This window comes from Toxorhynchites rutilus, chromosome 3, assembly GCF_029784135.1.
Source record: "Toxorhynchites rutilus septentrionalis strain SRP chromosome 3, ASM2978413v1, whole genome shotgun sequence".
In the NCBI taxonomy this organism is placed as follows: Eukaryota; Metazoa; Arthropoda; class Insecta; order Diptera; family Culicidae; genus Toxorhynchites; species Toxorhynchites rutilus.
In genome coordinates this window covers 47,345,437-47,369,324 of record NC_073746.1, presented here as the reverse complement: position 1 = coordinate 47,369,324, position 23,888 = coordinate 47,345,437, and the positions used below count along the sequence as shown (strand labels likewise).

The 23,888-nt window shown below is 36.2% G+C and overlaps 1 protein-coding gene across 3 annotated transcripts in view; it reads left to right on the top strand.

The window, feature by feature from the left end:
* The first annotated feature begins 308 nt into the window (after window positions 1-308).
* The window catches only part of LOC129779788 (uncharacterized), a 41,047-nt gene continuing 17,467 nt past the window's right edge, over window positions 309-23,888 (top strand). For 2 of the 3 annotated variants that reach the window (XR_008743769.1, XM_055787490.1), the window contains exon 1: window positions 309-458. The gene's annotated coding sequence lies outside the window, so the exon portion shown is untranslated. Of the gene's footprint in view, window positions 459-17,262; window positions 17,676-23,888 lie in introns of all 3 variants that reach the window. The other variant, XM_055787491.1, reaches the window with a different exon arrangement.

Sequence of the window (23,888 nt, the reverse complement as noted above, 5' to 3'; positions counted from 1 at the left end):
AGTTCATGTTAAAATACATATGCTTTTTTGAAAAATTACTCTTGAATCAAATATGTGAAGGATACTCACATTTCTGTGCAAAACGCGTGTGCAACGCTCCTTATCGGATTAATTAATTATTAAGAAGTAAAAGGAAGAAATGAAGCATAAAAAAGACAAACAGGCAGAGTAAAAAAATTCCGCAATCCCAACATAAACCCATATTGAGTTGAGTGATTTCAACCCTGGTACTCAGCGAATCTCTGGGATCACTCTCATCGGACTGTTCGTTCGCTCAAACAAACCCAAAAAAACCACAAGACGTCGCACGTAATCCTCAGTACCACTTCAAGCCGTTTCCAAGGCGGACGTGAACCGAGACGTATCGATAGGCTTTCAGTTGGTGTTTACTTCGCGAAACCAAGATCGACGCGAGGCCAAAAGAAGATCGCGGATACTGCAGTTGCGCCCCTTTTATGGTCAGTAAACAAAACGTTGTATTTTGTTTGTTAGTTTTTGCCTGTCCTTTTGCTTTTGCGAAGTCGTATGTCGATTAGTGTGTCGGTTTTTTTTGTGATTTCATTCAGAATCTAAGCTTTTCAATCGTTCAATTACATCACCTTCGCGATCGGTTGGATCGGAACACTGAGCGATCGATCGATGACGGCAAAAAATTAGTTGACTAATTGATATTTCGATATTGTGTGAGTTTATGTTTTCAACCACCGGTGATAAAAAAATCGAGAGGAAACACCGTATGGCACCGAGCTACACCGTGACAAGATTGGAGTGAACATTGTCCGTTCCCTTCCGTGATTTGAAGTGCTTTTCTTTTTGTTTTGTTTTCAACCCGCTGGAAGGTGATCGCGTGTGGGTAGATCTTTGCGAGCTTTAGGTCTTGGATTTTTTTTTATTTTTAGCGATCGTGACGACGCTGCCGCTCCTTTTGTGCTCCAATACGGTGCTGAATATGAGTTGGAAGTTTTTTTTGTTGTTCGACGACATCGTCAAGGAATGGAGTACATCGTGAGTCACCGCAGTGCACGCTAATTTATTGGTACCCGATAGCGCGATTGCCTCCGCGGGATGCTGAGTGAATGCATCTGGATAGAATGAGTGCGGCACACGACTTTATGTGTTATGTGAAGTTGCAATGAACAAATAGTAAAAGGTCCTCAATTGCTAGCGGCAGCTAAGAACCTTGCGAGAGAAGTAGAATGTTTTTATTTGTTTCCAATCGAATACAATCATTTACGACCTAGGGGGTGTTAAAATTTCAGATCAAATAATTAAATTTGCCTCAACTGCTTCTCGAAAAAAAGAATTAACAAAAATTATGGACATATTCTGAAAGCAACCAACGCAGTGTCATTGGTTTCGAACAATACCTCAGTCACCTTGCACGCGATGTTGAAATAACTCCAACCGGTATCTCATCCGGCATCTCAGCTGCATGCTCGATGCATTTTATGGCGGTTTATTTGTCTCACGAATTCGGTGTAGAGTTGGTGAGGTTCATATTTCACCGGTTTCCACCCTACTTATAATGATCTATAGAAACTAAATCGCGCACAGTCGTTAATCACGAATTTTTTTGTTTAAATGTTCTGAGTCATGTTGTTTTCGAATGTTTATTTTTCTAAGTTACATTCCTTTGCATCCATCGAGTCGATCAGAACCTCACTCTGACACCTGACATGAACATTTAGGCATGCGGTGGCACATTTCTCATTTACCTAAGTGCTGTCTGCTACACAAGGTGTTCTCGACATGTCGAATACCTTGGAACACTGAAACACTGATGTGCACTTGACCAAGCATGAATGGTCAAGTGCACATCACGCAAAATCTTAACTTACTTTAATGCGACATTAGAAAACGACAGTATGGATATCACGAATGTTTGTTTTTAGTCTTGGTCTGCGAATAGATAATTAACTATTGGAAATCGACCAATCGTTTCTCAATTTCTTTTAACGCTACCAGCAGCGTTTTCGAGATATTCCAAATTTCAGAAAGAACGACTGGAAAAATTCTTGGAACCACCCTCAAGCACCACAAATCCTTTCACAACCAGTGCCTGCAGATCTGCAACTGTGGGTATCTTCCATATTTTGGTTCAGTAGACTAGAGACGTGGATGATGGTGACTCGTCCAGCTCTCTTATAACCTTAATTGGAGTGCGAGCAAACTGTTATGTTTAACCTTATACGTACGTTTTCCATTGATTGCAAGAAACATGTCACGTTTTTAAGAAAAAATTTTAGTATTAAAAACATTTTTTGAAGATTTGCATTCGAATCATAAACTCTCTATGATTTGTTTGATATACATTGCGATTTCCCAGCCCTAAATAGTTTAAAATTACAATAAAAAAAGGAAGCATCCCCATTTTTCCATACAAATGTTCTGTGTTTTTTTTTGTGATTTCCTATCCGTGCCGTCAATAACGAACACCTAATTTAGCGGCCATAATTTGTATAATAATTCCATATTGAATAGCTAATAAGGGTATCAAATGAAAGGGCTTGACTAGTAGAGTAAAGTTATTTATGAAAAATGCAAATCCAATCCACTAGAAAATGGCGGATTACATATTTTCTCAAAACCCCATCAATATGGATATCAAATGAAAGTTCTCGACTGGTAGAACACAGTAGATCATGATAAATCCAAATCCAAGATGACCGCAGTTCCCAAATAAACCATTACTTTTTAATGATTTCATTCAGCTTGACCTGTTTGTATGTATGTTTGATTGTTTGTAATGTTGTCCTACATTAATAGAAAATTGACCCCGTTCCTGTTGACGGATTGATCTGAAATTTGGGACATATCTTTAATTCTACTGTCATAATAAAACTGAGTATTTCATGATCTTGAAAAATTCAACTGTTAATTTTCGTTTAATGTGGGATCCTACAAACATTGAAACATACATACAAACAGGTCATGCTGAATGAAACCTTTTAAAAAGTAATTAGTTGTTTAGAGACTGTGTATTCCGCCATTTTGTAGCGGCAGCCATCTTGGATATACATTTTTCATTAATAACTGTGTTCTACTAGTCAAGCCCTTTCATTTGATGCCCACATTGAAGTGGTTCTAAAAAAATATGTTATCCGTCATTTTGTAACGACCGCCATCTTGGATTGTCAAGATCATGGGATAGGCAGTTTTATAAAGACACCAGAGATAAAGATGTGTTCCAAATTTCAGATCAATCGGTCAACAGGAAGGGGATTAAATTTCTATTAATAGACAAAGTCATAAAGCTACAAAGTCACAAACATACAAACGGGTCAACCTAGATAAAAACGTTTAATAAATAAGTGCAAATCATAATTATATTACGTTTACCGAGAGAAAATTCGTTTTTTTTATGACTCGATTATCCGGAGTGAAAAAAAAAATCAATACACCGGATAATCGAGTCCGACCTGTATATTGGCGAAGCTACACTTTTGTTTTTATGTGCTGTCGAAAATAGATTGAAGAGGTTACCACAGTGTTGTGTTTTGCTTATCAGAAAGTGAAGCAATGGTGATGGTAAATGACTGTGTAATATCAGTCTTAAAACTACGAGAGACTTGTTTTTTTTCTTCTAAGCGGCATTTTTATGGCTATTTAGTTTTGAATAATACAAACGTAAACCATCGGTTCTTTTCAGAACCACCAATGTAAATTAATTCATAAGTTTACATGCTTTCTTAAAGAATATCCAAAATGTTAAAGTAAAATAACGTCGTGGACTTGCACCAAGAATGTGGTCGAGTCTTCAGTAAAACCCCTTTCACTTTTTATTCTGCTTTACTGAAAAGTTCAATCGTAACAGCTTTACAGAGCCAATGATCCAATGATTGACAATAAGCTATGATAATCATTTCTGTGACATTCTTGAGTAAGGGTGCCAAATCTGAAAAGAGGTCAAGTTTTTTATGAAATAGTTTTAACGTTAATAACTGTTTCGGCTGCAAACGGATTTTGAGGATTTGCATGCCAATCGAATAGGAAATTCTCTAAGATTTGTTTCGTATGTTATACATTGAAAGGTTAAAATTAATATAATTGAAGCATTCCAATTAATTCGTTCCTTTTTTTTTCTGCGCACTTCTATGTTTATCTATCTTTGCTGCCAGTAGCGAATAACTAAATAACGAATAACTAATCAGCTAAGTACAATGTTTATATAGCACTCGCAAATCACACATTATATAAACATCAGAGGTTATAGAGAAGGGATGGCCAAACGGTAGTCCGCGGTCTACCGGTTACCCGCGTATGTATTCCTAGGCGCCCGCCAGCTGGTCTAGGACAGTGTCACCTCCAAACAGAATGGATTAAATATCCCTCCACCTTTTGCCGTTATCATTTTATAAGGTGTTTATGCTAACCTCAATGAAACATATTAGTTTTAAGAGTAGATATTTCTTCATTAAAGTTTCCATTTAATATTTTCTTCCAGAGTTTTAGTTATTTTATATTAACACATCCAGTTATTCGACCATAACGTATAATAAAGCAAAATATTGTCTCTAGAAACATTTTTAACAATGTTTTCTCCAAGCATATCATTTGTTAAAAGACCAATTTTTTATGGGTATATTGGAAAAAAAAAGTTTGTATATTGAGATATTGAGAATCGAGTAAGATTAAGTACTACGAATTTAAATAAGTAATTATTTTCTTTCTTGATTGAAAAACTTGGAACTGTCTTAAGAGATGATATCTGAGAGAAGGTACACTTTCTTCACCACAAATCAAATTGAACGAAGCAAAATATGAAAACCTTATACACAAATCTCATGACGCCTTTTGAGGCAGTTTCAACGAAGTAGCAAATGAAAGTGATAGTCAGTTTCCATTAAAAAAATTCATTACTAAGGAAATTGAATTCGAAAATCGAAATCGAAATTATTGATCCATTCTCTAATAAACTCTAATCATCTAATAAACTTCTATCCAGTCGGGTAGAAGGTCACTCTCCGGTATTCTGCCGGATAACAAATATTGGCCGTATAGGCCGGATACCGGATAGTCACAATCAATATTATCGATTGATGACCTTATTATAAAATAAAGTATTACTTATAAATTATTTAGTAGCCGGTAATTATATTTATTTTATAAAATGATTTATCATTCAATATTTATTATTATGACCTATGATTTCCTTTCAATTAACTTTTCTATACTCTAGTATACGGTCTTACGGACCGAGAATCAATAATTTTGTTTTGAGAAGACTCAATTGAAACTGAATGAAGGTGAAGAAAAAATTTTTTTTGAGTTTTTTCATTTCAATATATCTTTTTTACTTTAAGTAAATACCAATAACGCCTAAGAATACACAATAGCAAAATTACAGAGACACGTATAGTCTGTGACACTGTGCGCGAGTTAAAGAAGTTATGATTTTGCCCACGAGTACAGGAGGGTACAAACATTGTTTTATCGTTTAGTACTACATTCATTTTCTAATCACTTTTTGATTTTCAGCGTTGGTAGGCCGCAGCCTCACATTTAAACAATTAGTGGCCCGCAATGCCCAAAAGTTTGGCCACCCCTGTTATAGATCATCTAAACCATTTTAATGTTCGGAAGGTCATAGAGTAAATGTGCTTCATTAATGAATATAAAACCCTAGGTTAGTTGGGTTGCTACACGTCAATTGGATATTAGTTTCTCATGGTCACTCAAGCGATTTTTAGTTCTAAATAGCATTATTCTTACGCATAATATTAACTCTCCTGAAGTGCTAATGCATACTTTGTATTGCAAACCAGAATTTGGTTTGGACAGGCCTAATATAAGAAGTACATAAATCAGTGCACAGAGACGTCAGTTTGACAGTTTTGCGTGGTTGAAAATATCATTTTGACATTTGAATAGGGAGATGTGGGAAGTGCAACGAATGGGAGTTGAAACAAATCACGCAGGAACGTCAAACCGAAGGTGGGGTTAGGCACCATGCATTGATTTTTTGACTTCTTTTATTCTACATTCTTCGTGAGTGTGAAAAATATGGCAACGAAGATTGTTAAAATAATACAGAAATGTCGAAATTCGCGTTAAAAGAAAAAGGGCAAAAAATTTAGGTTGAGTTCGATGCAGTGATCTATAACCGGAAAACATGTACCCCAATCATCATTTTGATATGCTCGAATGATATGATTAATTAAAATAAATCGAAATAAATCATTTTATGATCTACATATAAATACTACACCATGCTTCAGAGGAAATTTTATTTCTCAAGCATTGGAACGGGTAAAAAAAACACTTTAGATAAATCAAAACCGATCTTCTTAAAATAATATGGTTATATAGGATCCAGTTTCCTTCCTTTTTTTTGAGCAATCTTCCATTTTTTTAAAATACTAGCTGACCCGGCAAACTTCGTCCCGCCCAAAATTTGTGTTTTGTTATCAATACATGGTTCCAATCGCAGAATAGCTCATTGATTGATCTTCTAATCGACCCCGTTGAATTTACCTTTTACTATAAAATTCCTAGTATTTCTAACAAAACTCATCAGTATAATATCAGATTATTTTCAGACACAATTCTCCTTCAAGAGTTTTCAACCACTTGCAAATAACATGTTTCTCCGTTACATGAAATAAATATTTTATACAGAAAATATGATAGAATAAAGACAGCCCTAAATGGTTAACTTCCATCCTCGAGTTCTGCTCTTATCAACACATCCTGCGATCCTTTTTTTTGTATAGATAGAAGAAGATATAGGAGTGCGTTTCATCACATTAAAATCCATTTTCAGTTTCGAACAAAGATCAATTTCGCTAGCGCAAACATCAAATGGACTAAAAGCCCTTGTCACTATGTAATTGTAGAACATATAGGAATAAATTCCGAATTTTCCCTTTATCCGGAAAGAAATTTGAAATTTGTGTTTCATTTGTATGGCAGCCCCTCTTAGAGAGAGGGGTGGAGAGTCTAACCATCATAGAAACATTTATTGCACCCTAAAACCTCCACATACCAAATTTGGTTTCCTTTGTTTGATTGATTCTCGAGTAATGCAGAAATTTGTGTTTCATTTGTATGGCAGCCCCTCCTTAGAAAGGAGGGTGGAGAGTCTAACCACCATAGAAACCTTTATTGCACCCTAAAACTACAATATGCCTAATTTGGTTTCATTTGCTTGAATAATTCTCGAAAAAAAACAGAAATTTGTGTTTCATTTGTATGGCATTCTTCGGAATTACAGTATTGATGTAATGTGTACATTCGGACGGATTCGGTCAATTTTTGAAGACATTGGGCCTGATTACGAACATCACGGTGAAAACGGAATAAAATGTATACAAATTGCATACAATTCATTTCGTTTTCACCGTGAAGTGACGTTTGTAATCAGCCCTATTATCGTTATTTCGAATGTTGGAATTTTATGTTGATGTTAGAGATGGAACGGATAACCAGCAACTACCCATATGATGCCAATTTTCACTATCCGATCGAATATCAAAATCAATATCATTTATTCTTCTTTATCATTATAAATCATATCAGAATAGCCTATAACTCAATTTATGTGTTATTAATTAGGCGAAGTTTGATCACTGACATAAGCCACTTTTGGCGGAAACATAATGATTAGGAGGTAAATCTAGTAAATGTTAAAAGATGAAGAATAAATATGTAATTTTCAGCATTTGGCGATAACACAGGATATCGCTTGGGGTCGTGAATCAATCCAACTTCAGAGAACAGTCTTTCGCCGTCTCTAGCGAACCTGGCGAACCTGGTCGAACTGAAAGGCAAGATTGAAAATAATTTAAAATATTTTGAGAACTCGAGGAAAAAAAAGGTTCGTTATAAATTTCAGTGAGGGAGATTTACCATGCAGTTATTCTGATCATCTGATTTTGCTAAACTCGAAGCCGCAGAACAAACAATCTTCATGAGTTAAAGGCATAGATTATAACATTCGTCGAAAGGTTTTTTTTTTGAAGTGTTGTCAAATGATGCAGTATGACTGACAAATTATTTAACGTGGTAGTTTCAAATCGTCAATCGGGGAGTATTGTTTATCAGGAAACCCCGGATAAGCAATTTCAGCAAGAATTCCATAAATTGCGCATAAACATACTGCACTAGTCTACAATTTGTTCTTCGTTGAATGTATCTTGAAAGAATATGAAAATGAAACAATAAAAATGATCGGCTTGTGATTTGTTCGAAAAAAATATTTAAACCACTTCTAGTGTGCCATATATGAGTATCACCCCAAAGTCGCCTTGCAAGCAATGAAGGATTTTCAACTATTCTTTAAATTCATAGACAAGTATTAAAAGTATTAGGAACTAAAACATACGCATAGTACGAGTAGCGAAATGTTGTTGTTGTTTCGAAAAGAAATTTAAAAACTGCTACTATCCAAAGCTTCTTCCACTCGTAATTCAACACATAATACTTTATTAACACTCTGATATCGTATTAAAAGATGTTCGAAAAAATCCAGACCAAGATAGTGGCTGTTCGCATAACACACAATCCCAAAAAGGGGAGTTGCGAAGAGTTGATGAAGATTGACGGCGTGGAAGCAAACAGGAAAATTGGCACATGAGAAATGGAAACTGCTCCACTCCCGGAACTGATCTGGATCTCGATAAAAGCGAAGATAAGAGGAATCGTGAAAAAAAACCAGCACAGGCAGTTAATTAGAGTTTGTTAAACAGCACTGGTGGGACTTTGAAGTATTTCGGAAGCGCACCCCGATAGAATCATTAATTGTTAATCTTTGGAAAATTATCTTCGGCTCCTTCGCTTTGCTGTATAATTATGCATCCAATTCTTCGAGCGCATGGAGGGTGTACGTATTCATTCATTCATCTGTTCATAATTTCACCTTTTCTCGAAAACTACAAAACAAGCCGATAATTATTCGGTTCGGAATCACCCAAGGTCAGTCAGAGTCTAAGCTGTCCATCATGCTTAGAAATCGCGGTTGGCTTCATTTTTTGGTTTATTAATCGCGTTAAAATCAAGAATTATGACAGGTGCAAAACATGCCAACCTAATAAATTAGTGATAGACCCCCTATATTCTAGAGATGCTCCGAACCAAAACATAAATGTGAAAGCTGTGATGTTGAGCGTCCGCTTGAATGTTGCTTCCGCTCTTAAAGCGCCATGCTATGAAATCGGTTTCCGACGGAAGAGTGTAACTCATATAATATTATTTTAACACCAATATTGCGTTGACGACTAAAAGTCGGATTGTAAAGATGCTGTTCCTTTTGTAAACATGACCCCATGGCACCACACTAGCGGTGTGTTTTGTGCACTCGGATGCTTGCTTGTGCAACCAAGTCTCTTATTCATTAAATCTCAATAACCGTTAACCATACTTCGCACTTTTCTTAACTCATTTGCAAAACACAAACAGTACTCAACAAGTTCCATCTAAATTCCACACTTGAAGATGCTTTTTATTTGCGTGGTTTGGCACTACTTATTGCTTCATTTTCGAGGACATTCAATCAGTGCTTATGAGAAAGAAATGGGTCCTTGATTGGCTTTTCTCTATTTTTCAAATAAAAAGAAACAATTTTAAAGGTGATTTTTGTGTAGATACACGTAAAACGGAGATTCAGACCGTGACATTTATGAATCCAAAGTGATACGACTCGTCGTGTTGGTAGAAATATCAAGGTTGGTTTTGTTTTCACCGAAAAGCAAGTTTTGGTATCATGAATATTCATTGATCATGCTTCTCATATCATCAGAAGCGACAAATATGTTTTCAACGATTGAGATAAAGGATCATATGTTTTATATTCTGGTGATAGATCGAAACAATTTCCGGTGTATACATGCGTTTTACTCCCAAGAAAGAGCGTCGATCGAAAACGAATCCACATTCTCTTCTTCAGAAGAAATCAATGCAAATGTATTCAACTAGAGATATTTTTATAATTAAGAGCATATACCAGAAGTCTGTTCAGCACCAACGTGCATCGTGCTGTGTTCACTTTTCAGTCCGAATCTACTGAAGTGAAAAATTATTTAATTACTAGCTGATCCGGAAAATTTCGTCCCGCCCAAAATTATTTTTTTTGATATCAATTCTTTCAAACATTCCCTTATTTTTACCGAGCTAGCGTTCGTAGGTTCAATCGCATAACTTTCAATTGATTGATCTTTACAATTTCCATTTGGCTCTTCACAATTTCCATTCTCTACAAATTTCCTATTACTTCTGCCAAAACTCGCCATTATAATACAAATTTATTTGTAGTCATAATTTTCGCTCAAGATTCTTTATTCATTTGCGAATAACGAGTTTCTCCGTTACATGGAATACATGTTTGATACAGAATAGTGAATTTTCATTCATAATTTTTACTTTCGATGAGAATCATTTTCGCTTTACTCTAACGGAACACGAAGCCCAATTCCGCAAACGTGAAATATAATTTGAGTAACAACAATGTCATTGCGGAACATATGAGAAGTATTTTTCTTCTTAATTTCAAAACTTCTTCTCATCATAACATTGATCTATGGGCAGAGACGAATACAACGAAATAGAGACGGCTCAAATCGGACCATTCCTTCTTCAGGTTATGCACTTAGCAACACATTTGGCCTTCCATTTTTATGTATATAGATGATTATGCATACATTTTCTGTTGGAATGAAATTAGGGAATTCCGAGAATTGAAATTACTTTTTGCAGTTCAAAAATATAATAATTCTACTCAAGTAACAATTTATGAAAATTTACATGAAATTATCCATTAGTGATGAAACGGATAGTAGTTTGGCCGGATACCGGATACCGGATATCCGGCGGCCGGATATTCGGTTTTTCATTTGCGAAAAAGAAACTGGAAAAAACAGCATGTGTGCATGAACCAAATAAAGGATTACATTTTATGGAGGGAGGGATAGATCGACGGGATGACTGTTATGTGAATACATTTCGAATCGACCGCAATCACGATTCTTACATTTGGTGGCAATTCTAAGAAGTATATTCAATTGACAAGATTTGCTAGAAATAATGTTAATTCAATTTTGGGAAATAAGGAACGGGCATTCTAAATAATAATAATAATAATAATGAAGGCCCCGCCTAGTTCTACTAATCAAACATTACTTTTAATTATATATGGATGATGTTAATTTGCTATTTTGTTATGGTTTATCTTGTGTTAATTAGAACTTATTTATATTTTCTGATATCCGGTATCCGGCCGTATAGTAGGTCACTATCCGGTATCCGGCCGAATATCAAATATTGGCCGGATACCGAATAGCTACCGGATATCCGTTTCATCGCTACCATCCATGCCTTCTTTCAGCTTATTTTCAGCTTTTCAACTTCCCTTTTGTTCAAGAAATCTTTAAATCAAATTATGAAATGTCGGTAATCATATTTATATATTTTCGTCTGCACTATCTTCAGCTGCTCTCGGATCTTTCACTATTTTACTATCAATCGCTGTTTTGATGGTTGGTTGCATTTGAGCAATTGAAGTCAATAACAAAATGTTGCCAATCTATCGATGATAACAATGGTGACTATTGCCCATAGCAACAAGGTTTTGTAAACTAATGCACCAGTGCATCAACTTCAAAGAGTTTTCCCAACCGCTCTTGACCTGTTCCATCGAATAAATTAACAACCATGGAAAGTTTATCTAAATATTCGGTTACAACACTTTCAAGATCCAGCGAAAATTTCGGAATAACTTTCACTCTCACATCTTTAAATAGACATTTACTGATATTACAAGTAATTTTTTTTTTAATAACGATGTTATACATTTATGTTTTTTCTGCCAGACTGGTGTTTGATGTAATATCAATTATCTTCGGGTTATCAGTTCTAATTATCAGCCATTATCCCATTCCATTTCGCTGCTTAGATGATCCATTTGCGTATGTACGTTTCTTGTGTCATTAAAACTATACTCAATTCGAAAATAATTTCGCTTTCTGTTTGTAAACTGATTCAAAAAGAAATTTTCAGTCAATCCATCATGTTCATAGGTTTTAATGGATTCCAATTTATATATGCTTTCTTCATTACCCTTCTTATATTCTTTGTTTAATGATTTGTTTCATTTATGACTTTCATTTGACTTTGATCTGCAGATCAGAATGTCTGTAAAAGAAAAATCTGCAAATGAAAATTTTACAAATGAGTAACCGTGACATATCTGACATATCTCTTTTTGTACCGAAGTCACATTCTCGATGTGAAGAAAATTCATTGGTTATGAAAACTTAGATGCGCTACTAGCACGATTCGAAAATGATCTTAATTTCGAATTCAGTTAGTTGAATTCATTTCGAGTATCAGCTTCATAGACCCTTATATGTTAATCGGAACAGTGATCGTTTAAGGTGAATGTGAAGGAACGAAGCCATTGTAGTAGTATAAATAACACTTTGACGTCCGCACCATTCATAAAAAAATATTCGCTTGGCGCCGGCAGCGCTAATTTGGATTAATTGGCTTGTCACCGCCCGTTCTTGACATTATCGGGAACCACTGTAACCACTGTGGTGTCGCCGGCATTTAGACGCTAGTTTCCGTACGTAACCACTGTGGTGTCGCCGGACGCCAAAGTGTTAAAACCACGTGTTCTTATGGGGTAATAGTGCGTGTGAGAGAAGTCCGTTTGTTGTGATTTTTCTACGTAACTAGATTAATTCACTTATCAGCAATTCCAAATGAAATCGTCCTAAAAATGCAGATTTTAAAAACTTGTATTTTTTATTCCAATGAAAGTGTGTATTCAGTTTGTGTTGGAGGAAATATGAGTTTTTCACAGCAATTGGGAATTTTTTGACTCAAGCGTAACTTTTGAAAAGGGCGTATCGATTTGAGTAAGAGAAATCTTTGATAATTTATATCTCAAAAAATATGAGTCGTACCGAAATAGTGTGTTAGAAAGAGTTATAGAGTATTGTTGGCTTAATTTGAAAAAATATGCGCTGAGAGGAAAAATTAGTACTCTTTTTTTTATTTACAAAATAAAATTTTAATTTGCGATATAAAAAAATATGTATTTTTTAATTTTTTAAATATTTTTCATACAAAATAGAAGTCATGCAGAAAATTTAAAAAATGGGCCCAAGATGGTAAAAGTATTTTTGGCGAACTTTGTGGAACATCAAATTTTTAGGAATTTTCGAAACTTCGAGTTTTTGTATGTTAGCAGTCATTTTTAATCACAAATTATGAATCCTGATGTTACTTAAAACAAAAAAGGTTATTATCAATCTCCTTCTAAATGTAGCCATTCTCGAGATATTTAAAAAAAATTGTAATTTATTGTCTTTTTAATAGTAAATAGGCCCATTAAATATGTTTGTCGTGTTATACCATCATGTTCATGAGATTTTATGAATTCGCTTATAATTTCCAACAACTTTTTCAAATACATCGTTATGGTAAAGACATATGTTTAGGAGTTACGTTACGAAACATTCGAAGACATGTGGGTTAATACAAATGTAGCGAAACTAAAAAATATTTTTTACCTTAATAGTAACTTCAATCAATCAAAAAATTGTTGGAAATTTTAGGAAAAATCATAAAATTTCATGAACATGACGATATAACACGACAAACATATTATAAGAGATTATTTACTATAAAAAAGATTATAAATTAGAAATATTTTTTTACATATCTCGAGAATGGTTGCATTTAGAAGGAGATTGATAATAACCTTTTTTGTTTTTAATCACATCAGAATTCATAATTTGTGGCTAGGAATGATTACTAACATACAAAAATTCGAAGTTTCGAAAATTCCTAAAAATTCGATGTTCCACAAATTTCGTCAAAAATAGTTTTACCATCTTGGGCCCATTTTTTAAAATTTCTGCATTCTTTTGTATACGAAAAAATTGAAAAAAATATATTTTTGAATATCGCAAATTAAAATTTTATTTTGTAAATAAAAAAAGAGTACTAATTTTTTTTCTCAGTGTACATTTTTTTCATATTCAACCATCAATACTCTATAACTCTTTCTAACACACTATTTCGGTACGACTCATAGTTTTTGAGATATAAACTATCAAAGATTTCTCTTACTCAAATCGACACGCCCTTTTCAAAAGTTACGCTTGAATCAAAAAATTCCCAATTGCTGTGGAAAACTCATATTTCCTCTAACCCAAACGTAATACACACTTGCATTCGAATCAAAAATACTCATGTTTTGTCATTTGTCGATTTCATTTGGAATTACTCTTATCGGACTTTGGCGCTTCACTGACACGGATCTTAGAATACATTTAAAAAAAACAATTCAACACTAAAGTAATATGTATGAATGATGTAACATGAGCAAATTTACAACACATGCGAATTGGGGCTCTTTTGGTATAAACAAGTTCTTCCGCACAGTAACTCGGTGTTAATAATTCCTTAATATTTTCCTTCCATGATCGTATTTTTCACATATTCACGTTGGAGAGCTTAACCCTTCTCTTCGTTGGCCGAAGCATTTTGATTGAATGTAATCTTTTCCGTTTACTATTTTTGACAGCAGAGGCAGCCGTAGTAGTGTTCCGAGTAGTACAATTTTCTTAACCAATTTAAAAGTTCCTAAAACTTACATTATAGTCCCATTAATCGTAAAAACAATAATTGTATTGATATCAAAACAACACAATTTTCATGACATGAAACGCCATGACGCAGAAATAACATTTCATTGACTGGTTTTTATAAATGTTTCGATGATTTCATCAGTGTCGAAAAAATAACGATGCTTTCAACAATGTTGTATTTGGCTTCTCTGTTCAGCCGATCCAAGATTAATCAATCCGGATACGGAGGAGATTCGGAGGACTCCGCAAAACGAGAGTCTGGTAGACCCACTACTCGAGTCCTGAGGGGGCTCTCCAAGTGGCGGAAAATGTCTATTTAATTATACCCTATACATGAGGGTTCAAAAAAGAAGTTGGGGCTTGGACTCTTATATTTTCATTGCTAAATTTATTTAGTTTCGGCTTTCGTTGTCCTTGTGTGTGCCTGGTCAACGCCTGTTGAGTCAATGGTTGTTGTTTCCTTTGTTTACTGGGTCCGCTGTCCGTAATCTCTCGTGGCTGTTCCGTGGTCATGTGGTCCAGTGTCCTTCATGAAAATGAACTCTTTGAAGATTGTCGTCAAGAGTTTTTGGTAGTTCATATTCTTAGATCATCTGCGAGGACCCATTTGGTATAAAACTCCATTATTCTACCAGACCCATCGTGGTGGACTGCCGAGTAGTCCGAAATCCACATTAAAGTGGTGTTCTGTAGGGCATCTCTGACTATTTGTTGTATTCAACAAAGCCCAGCCCTTCCGATTCCGTACGACGACATCGCTCGAAAAAAATGAGTTTTACAGGTAATACAGGGAGCCCAGAGATACCCCATCTTACTCGCCACAATAACTAGATCGAGGCTGAATAGAACTTCGGTAAATTCAAATGAGCTGTTGACTTTATTTTGTTCAAGCATTCATTACAGGAGGCTTCCACTTCTCTCATCTTATTTTGGTATTCAATGGGTAGTCGCTTGGCCCATGTAAGGCCTTTCTCTCCTTGATTTTGGTTGCGCTGTAGAAACCTTCTGAGAATTGACTTTTGGTTGCTGAGCTGGCGTAGCGGTTGAGATAATCCAGAAATTTTTCAACACTTGCTTTGTAACCTGCCGTGTTCGCTCGGTAGTATCGGTCAATTTGGATGATCGTCGAAGTGTATTCGCCGAGGTAGCCGATTGCGGCTTCTTCTTTCATCTATACTTGTAAGCTTGAGTTAAATCGCGTTATAGTTATATTATCTGGACGTAAAAAACGGATCTATCTCGGAACCATATTAATGAAAAAATATTGAGTAGTCAAGTAGTTTGAGTACTCAAAACAAAGGTCATTTATTGCCCTTTTGAGAAAAAATAGCAAAATACTATTCCGATATTGTTTTTTAAATGCAGTTTAACCCTCTATAGACGAGCTTCGCGGATTCTCTTTTCAAATTATTCAGACATTATTTTCAATGTTCACCCCCACTAGAACGTCTTTAGAATATTTTCAGCTATACCACATACACATTGCTTTTATGCTGGCAGCTTTCTGCTAGGAGTATTTTATGTTGAAAGTCGTAAATTCGAGATGAAAGTGGAGTAGGTTTTTTTAGATAAATAAAAAACTTGGGCGGTAGAGGGTTAAAGTCAATAAGAAAACGTTTATTCTACTCCAAGGTGTGATGGAAACGTCTATTCGACCATATTCTGATTTCATTAGCTCTACTTAGCTGCGATATCGAAGAACATCTTGGTTTGACTGCATTATTTTCTTCTACCAAATTTCTACAAATAGGATTTGATTTGGCATCTTGACAGCCGCTTGTTAGATTATTTTACAGCTACTAGATAAAACTTGTTCAGATTCTGATGAACTTCTAAAAAAAATTAAAAATGGCCAAGATTCAAACTTACGACCTTTACATCGATGATTCTCCATCAAACCATTCGTACCGTTAGAACACTTAAACATGTAAAGCCAAGCAGTCGAACATGGGCTTAAAAACACTGACAGCAAATGCTCATTTTGGTAGTCCATCATGTGTTGTACAAGAGCTGCTTTGCAGTTGAATAAACGTTTTCAAATCGTTTCTTTGGCATCTGGCAAATCGTGACCCAGGTAAACATAGATGGTTGAACAAAAGCTTAAATTTGGTCTAAATAAGCCTCTATACAATGTATAGTTCAGCATATTGTCTTATTAAGCACTCAATACCATTGTTCAACCATTACTAAACTGAATAATTTTATTACATCTAATGATCGGTTCGTGTCGGTAGAACAGAGTGTAAATAGTCGAATAAAAGATATATTTCAGGCCTATATTGCGTCTGTTCAGCTTTTTCATGAGTTGTTGACAATTAAAGCACCCTCAAAACTTTTCACTGGCGTATTATATGAATGGTTGAACAAAAGCTTCAATTTGGTCCGAATTAGGGCTCGGCATTGTCATAGTCAACTGAGGATAGTCAGCTGACTATAGAGAAATTCCCCTCCGTATTTTTTTTTGTTTTTTTTTTAATTCATTGTCAATTTATTGATAAATATTATTTACAGAAATACATGTTTACATTTCATTATTCAATTCAATTCTCAAGCGCTAATAAATTTATGGCTCCTTCGGTTCTATGTATGTGTTTTATATATACGACGAGCAATTTTAAAATGCTTATTCTCTTATTCTCTTATTCTCTTATTCTCTTATTCCCTAGCGCAGGCCTTAACAATTGCGAGAAGGATAAAGTTCGCCAACCGTTGAGAATTTCTTTTGTTTTACGCTGCATCAGTGTCCACGCAGTTGCTACACGACAACATTCGCTGAATTTATGCTGCAGAGTTTCCGTTGTTCTGTTACAGTGTGTACATATTTCGTCGTCCGCCCTTCAGTTGGAAATGACTTTTGGCTTCTTCACGTAGTTTCTCCGCCAAAACGAATGAACAGCCAGTCGGGCGTTTAATCGCTTTCCTCCTCTTCGACTCGACTATCTCATTTCATTCTTCCCCATTAAATTGTCTTCATTGCATTTTGAAGTGGCTTCCCCCAAAACGAACTCGTTCTTCTCTCTCTCTCATAAATCACGTATGCATGCATCGATGTTAAGGTTCAACGTGGTTTGACATACGCTACAGGTGAGCTAGATTATTTTTGTATCGTACACGAAAATAACACACATATAAAATAGCATGCAGTGTGTGTGCGCTATTTTGCACGCTATTTACTAATACTAACGCGAGTACCTTTATATCATATCTAATAACTGTCTAAGTTCGTTGGTTTGAGTTCACGATGGGCAGACAATAAACCGTTCATTAATGGGGTAACTACTTTTTTGCATCAGAAATCAAGTTTTCGTTCCTCTTTATATGATTGCGTACGCGGGTAACAATTTCATTCCTAGGGGGTAGAAATGTGGATTGAAGTCAGTTGAATGAAGAGGCATTTTTGTATCTATTAGTCCCGTCAGTTAGAATAACCACTGGATGGACTAGTTCATCTGTCATCCTCGCTCTCAACGTCAGTCAATTCATTTTCTAGTTACAGTAGAACCCCGATTATCCGCGGAATAGTCGGGCTAGGTCACCGCGTATAACGAAAATCGCGGATAACGCAATGAAGGGTTAAATATGAGGTGTAGACACGAAAAAAAAGATGTTTTAGCATGAAAACTATGCTTCATCAATACAGGAAGCATTAAACTATCCATCTGTACACCAATGTTCAGATAATGTGAAAGTCATGACCAAAACAAAAGCGCAAAACTCTACCATTCAATGACAAATTTCGGGTAGATCTATAGAATTACTAGGGAACTCGCTTTCGCGGATAATCCACATCGCGGATCATCCGCTCGCGGATAATCGAGGTTCTACTGTAATTCATTTTTTGTGGACAGTGACTGCCGAAGCAGTCCTAGTCGAAGCGAAGCTAGTGAGAGTAGAGTCGGTCTTCATTTTTCACCTTCGAAAATTTCGTGTCCTGGTTTGAATAAGCATTTATACAACATATAGTCCAGCACATCGTCTTATTAAACACTCAATACGCTTGTTCAACCATCATTCAACTGACTAGTTCAATAACAGCTAATGATTGATTGTTGGGTCCTGCTTGTACATTTGGAATCCATAGTATCATTTGTCAATATTTTTTATTTCGCTGCTGCAAATACCTTGCAGGCAAAAACGAATTTGAACTTGCTAGGAACATAATCTCGATCAGTGGCTTTATAGAACTATTGTTCATGAAGCTGCCATACTATATCTTCACGTACGTTTCGTTGTCCATGAGGATCCATCCTTCGTACTACGTAAGAACTTCGTTGTTGAACTTCCGGGCACGCCTTTTGTCCACTAGAGTCTGCTTCAGTGTCCTGTTCGGTTGTTTACAGGCCAGAAAAGATCGAAATTCTTCTCTCAGATGAATCTTTCTGACGGTACTTTGGCCGACATTTAATTTCTTAGTGATATCATAATTCGACAGTTCGACAGACAATGGGAGAGGGAAGGTTCAGCTTTTGTATGACTGAATGTATGTATGCGAAATATAAACTGAAAAAAAAATCTGATCATCATCGAAATGTGTATACAGAGAATCTCGAGCAAGATGAGTATGACTACGCCATTTTGCTCTATCTCAGAGGATGGGAGATGGGAGCAGCCTTACTTATGATCACCATCATGGAAAGTATCGATTGTTTACAGGTCTGGCTGGGAGCTGTCATATATAAATTTTGGGTTGTCCAGAAAGTTCGTGACATTTGTAGGAAAAAAACAAAAGCAATAATTGTTCTCTCGATAGCCATTCGGCCGTAGTTCTGTCCGCATGGTATGTAAGGAACTTCTCGTGAAATTTAGTTTATTCAATCTGATATGTTAGACAAACCATCAGTTTGGACGACTGTTCACATATTCTTGGAGAGCTGAACAGATATTTTCTTTAATCTCAGCGATTGATTAGCATAGCACTCATTTTGATGTTTGGGGGCAAAGTGGTCATGGATGAATAACGACATACAATGTTCTGTTTAATAAAGCTGATATGCCTCATCGCATTCTGCTCTTGAAGAGGTTCCTTTTGTGGCTTTGACACTAGGAAAATATGCCACTCCAACTAAACCAAGCCTAATTATGCGGAACGTTATGTGTTTCTTACTACGTTTTTGTATACATGAAAAAATTTAAATTGGGACTATAGGTGAATAGGCCAAGCTTATTTCATACATGTACCTACTATATCAAATATGATTTGAACAAATTTGGACGAAAAAAACGCATAAATCTATCCCATTTAGCTTGATATGTAAGAGTGACCACTTTGCCCCCACTAGGTGACCACTTTACCTCCAAGCAAAAACATAGTTCGATTTTTCACCTTTTTTTTCTAATGATGAAAAATGTACTATTTTGAATTTTTATAATAAAAGTCGTTTGTTATCTCGAACAACAATGAGTTGAACTATAATATTCTTCGAAAAACGCGGATTGAAGCGGTATGTGGACGCTGGAAATGGGCATATTCCTTAGGGTGACCACTATGCCCCCACTTCCCCTATATCATTCTTCAGGCGAAGACCGGATATGTGAAAGAATTTAGAGGCATGGTATAAATCCTCGCATATGTGGAAATTCTAGTGTTTCGCCTAACCTTTTGATCGTTTATATTTTTTCCGAAAACCCTACAGCATTACTACAGTCAATCAATATCAATCAATATAGAGAAATCAATATTCAAATTTTCACTGAATTCATTCTCCATGCTTTGGAATGAATCTTTACTCAACACATGAGAAAAGCATGGGGGGATATATCTACATACACATTGTCCTCAATAAAGCAATGTTGTTCCTCAAATTTAACTCGTTGTAATTCAATAACTTCGTCAGACAATATGGCTTCATGAAATTTTCTAGCACTGTTTTGGAAAGCTAAGAAACAATCGAGGGTAGAGATAGAAAAAATAAGTACAGCTTTGCGTCTAGATAATTTAATTTAATGTACGATATATACAAGTGTGAACCGGATAGCTATCATGACAGAAAAATTTGACATGGAAACCAGTATATTTATTACCAATAATGTAAAGAGTACAAAAATCAGGAAAACTCAGGATCATTCCAGAAAAATCAGGATAAATTGAGTGTTCGTCAGGATATCAGGGAGCGTGCTAAAAAGTCTGGGAAACTTCCACGAGTTGCGTATATTCGAGTTTTGACTTATTTTGTGGCATAATGTTGGCACTCATGTGTTTCACTAACGCTAACAAGTTTTGAATGTTCAGTTAATTTTTGACAGACATTTTCTCGGCCCTCTGAGAACATTTTGTGTCACCGACAAATGTGCCTTCGGGCTTAGTTACCTTGTGCCATATGCCGCAGTCAATATTCCGAATGTGTCCGTGCACTTAATTTTGTTTTGATTCTTTGATCAATTTTTTTTTGAAAATCGAAGACGAGCCAAAACACGTGCAAGCAAAATTATGAAAACATCATCAAAATTATCTGAACATTCGAAATAACCGAACTTTCGAGCAAAAGTGAGACATGGGTAGACAATGGGTATCAAAAAAAATCTAAAGCCGGATGTACTTATCCTGCGAAAATTCGAAATCGCGATACTTTTTGTACAGACCTCGTATTGAATTAGTTAATTGTTCCATGCTTTTTCAGCATATTCGTGGCTTTTATCATTTTTTCGAGGTTCCAGGTAGTCAAGGTGCTTTTTTGCTATCCAAATTATCAATTTTGTTGCCCTGAAGAGAATTCTGCAGGTAGTTCGACAAATTTACATGTCATGTACCGAGGATTATTCTTAAAAAGCGTCTCGATTTCATCGTCAATAATACTAAATAATGTACAATAGACAGGCATTCTCGCACTTGTTAAAACCAATTCATAAGCACATACCTTATAAAACTAGCAACTACCGTTCACAATAACAACAATTCATAAATCAATGAAACACGAAGTGATTATCACTCTCCTACAAGCTTGTTTTTCAAATCGAGTTTATTGTCTGTTGACGGGGTGGTTTGCATAAAGCGATACCATGATTACGACTCATAAAAAGCGAAACCAATATTACCTCAACTAACTCCGCTATCTATCGAAGCTTCGAAGAAGCTGCTGTTGGCAGCGCCAGTCTTCGTATTATTCGCCGGGCTTGGAATTCGAATGGAAGTTTTATTCAACAGATGAAAGTTTTGTTTTCGTGCCACGGTTTACTGCACAACCAGACGGTTGGAACCATATCATGGCTTCGAGTGATGTTGGTGACGGACTGGTTCCACTCTCTTGTGTGTTCAATGTCAGACTAAAAGTTTCATCACCATTCATGGTAACTGGTAAACATCGAAAACGTCAAAAGTTCAACTCAATTAAAATGGTTTATTTATGAATTTATCTGTAAGGGTTTGCATACCGCAAGGATTTGGAAATTTGTTTAATTATTTCCAACTTGATGACGCAATCCCAATACAAAAGAACAGTTTCGCAAAATACATCCGTTCAACTTCAAAAAACTTTTTGAACAACAGCAAACTAAGTCTCAATCTTGACATTGATTTAAAACGTGGGTGTGGACGGAGACCATACGATGTTCGCCAACCTCGAAAAACGTGAGCGATTTCAACCGTAAGTTGATCAGTCCATCTTCGGCACGTACAACGGTAAGCGATGATGATCCGCAGAAACAGAAGGCGCGATAAACTTAGCTAAACTAGAAATTCACGCCAGTTCTTTGCCAACGCATTATTTTTCCAAACACGGGCCATTGTAAACCTATATTGCCACAATCAATGGTCCTTCCCAACCTAATCATTCATGCACGCAACCTCTTTTCTGCTGGTCAACCAATCGAACGTGGCCCGATGACTCATTCCAGATTCCCGACCACGTTCGGCCCCCGACTGGTGAATCTGGTCTTCCAACACAATTTTTTTTGCGCAGAAGAAGATCACCGCCTTATTTTGCTTCCCACGGCTCAAAGCTGGATCTGGATATTACTTCCAATGCCGGGGTCCAGAATTCCACACTGAACATTTCGCCAGCTTTATTTATATTTTTACAGCGTGCTTCCTCCACGCTTAATCGTTAGGCCCACATTACAGCTGGACGTGAAATTTTCCATGTCCCGTTAGCACAGGTAGACACATTTTTTTTTTTTGAGAGTATCTGACTGTGAGCTGTCGTATATTGGATGCGTAATTAATTAGTTCCGTCGTAATTCCGAAACTTATGTATGTATATTTTCGTTCAACAATGATCATGACGTCATTAGAAAACGATCATCTCTATGTTAATTTGTTCACATGTGTTTTCCTCTAAATGAAAAGTGCATCCAACGATCCGGGTATGTTATCGACCGTTGCACCAGAGTGGACTGGAGAGTGAGAGTGCATTCGTTTTTCCCTTTCGTACGCAGTTTTCTCGATCAACACGATAATTCGGACCGCGCTGCGGAACATGTAAAAGATAATTGACTCACCGCTCGTAAATTGCACCACTGAAAAGAGGAAACTGAAATCGGCCCAAATGAGCTGATCCTTCGACCAGTTTATGCGCTACCGACGGTCGACCACCACCCCGAGTCGTAATTAGATAACTGGTTCCAAACTCTCAGCCAATAGGATAATTGCACGGCAGTTTGAATTGCCTCTCTGCCTCTCCGGGTTGCCTTTATGTGTCAGTTTTTAGGACCGGGCCGACACTCGGTCGTGATATAAGATGATTACCGCCCCACAAAGCGCCCCGAATAATGATCGGTTACCGCTAATACGAAATACCCACGCGAATGTGGTGAACTTATTTGCGGAGTCTACCGTGTGTCGTGATTTCACCTTCCAAGATGGATAACTGTTGCTGTTCGTGTATTGTTTGCCTGTTTCGGCTGACATTTCAATCAACCGTTCTACCATGGTATTTGAATCCTCTGGTTCTCAAAAAAAATTTTTTTAATTAATCGTCAAATTATACTATTCCAGGACTGATATTCTACAATCGGATTCGAAATACCTAAAAAAAGTGGTTTCATTTCTTTCTGTAGACCAGCCATGGGTTAAAAAAGGTGACACACGACATGCAAAGAAGTGGATGAAATATCAAGGACGCCGGGCTTCGAAAGAAGAAAAAAACTGGTTCCTTCAAGTTGATTGTCAGTCGTAGTAAATTAAATGTAAAATTAATTGTTTGCAGCATAATTGCATGCGAGCATAATTTGCTGATAAAAGATTAAAACTTGACACCGTCCGTACCCTTGCTGTCCCGTAAACGCTACTTGTCTTCCAGATGACAGAAGATACTTTCAGAAAACTATTCCACGGGAACATGAATCCAAATCTAACACCCTACT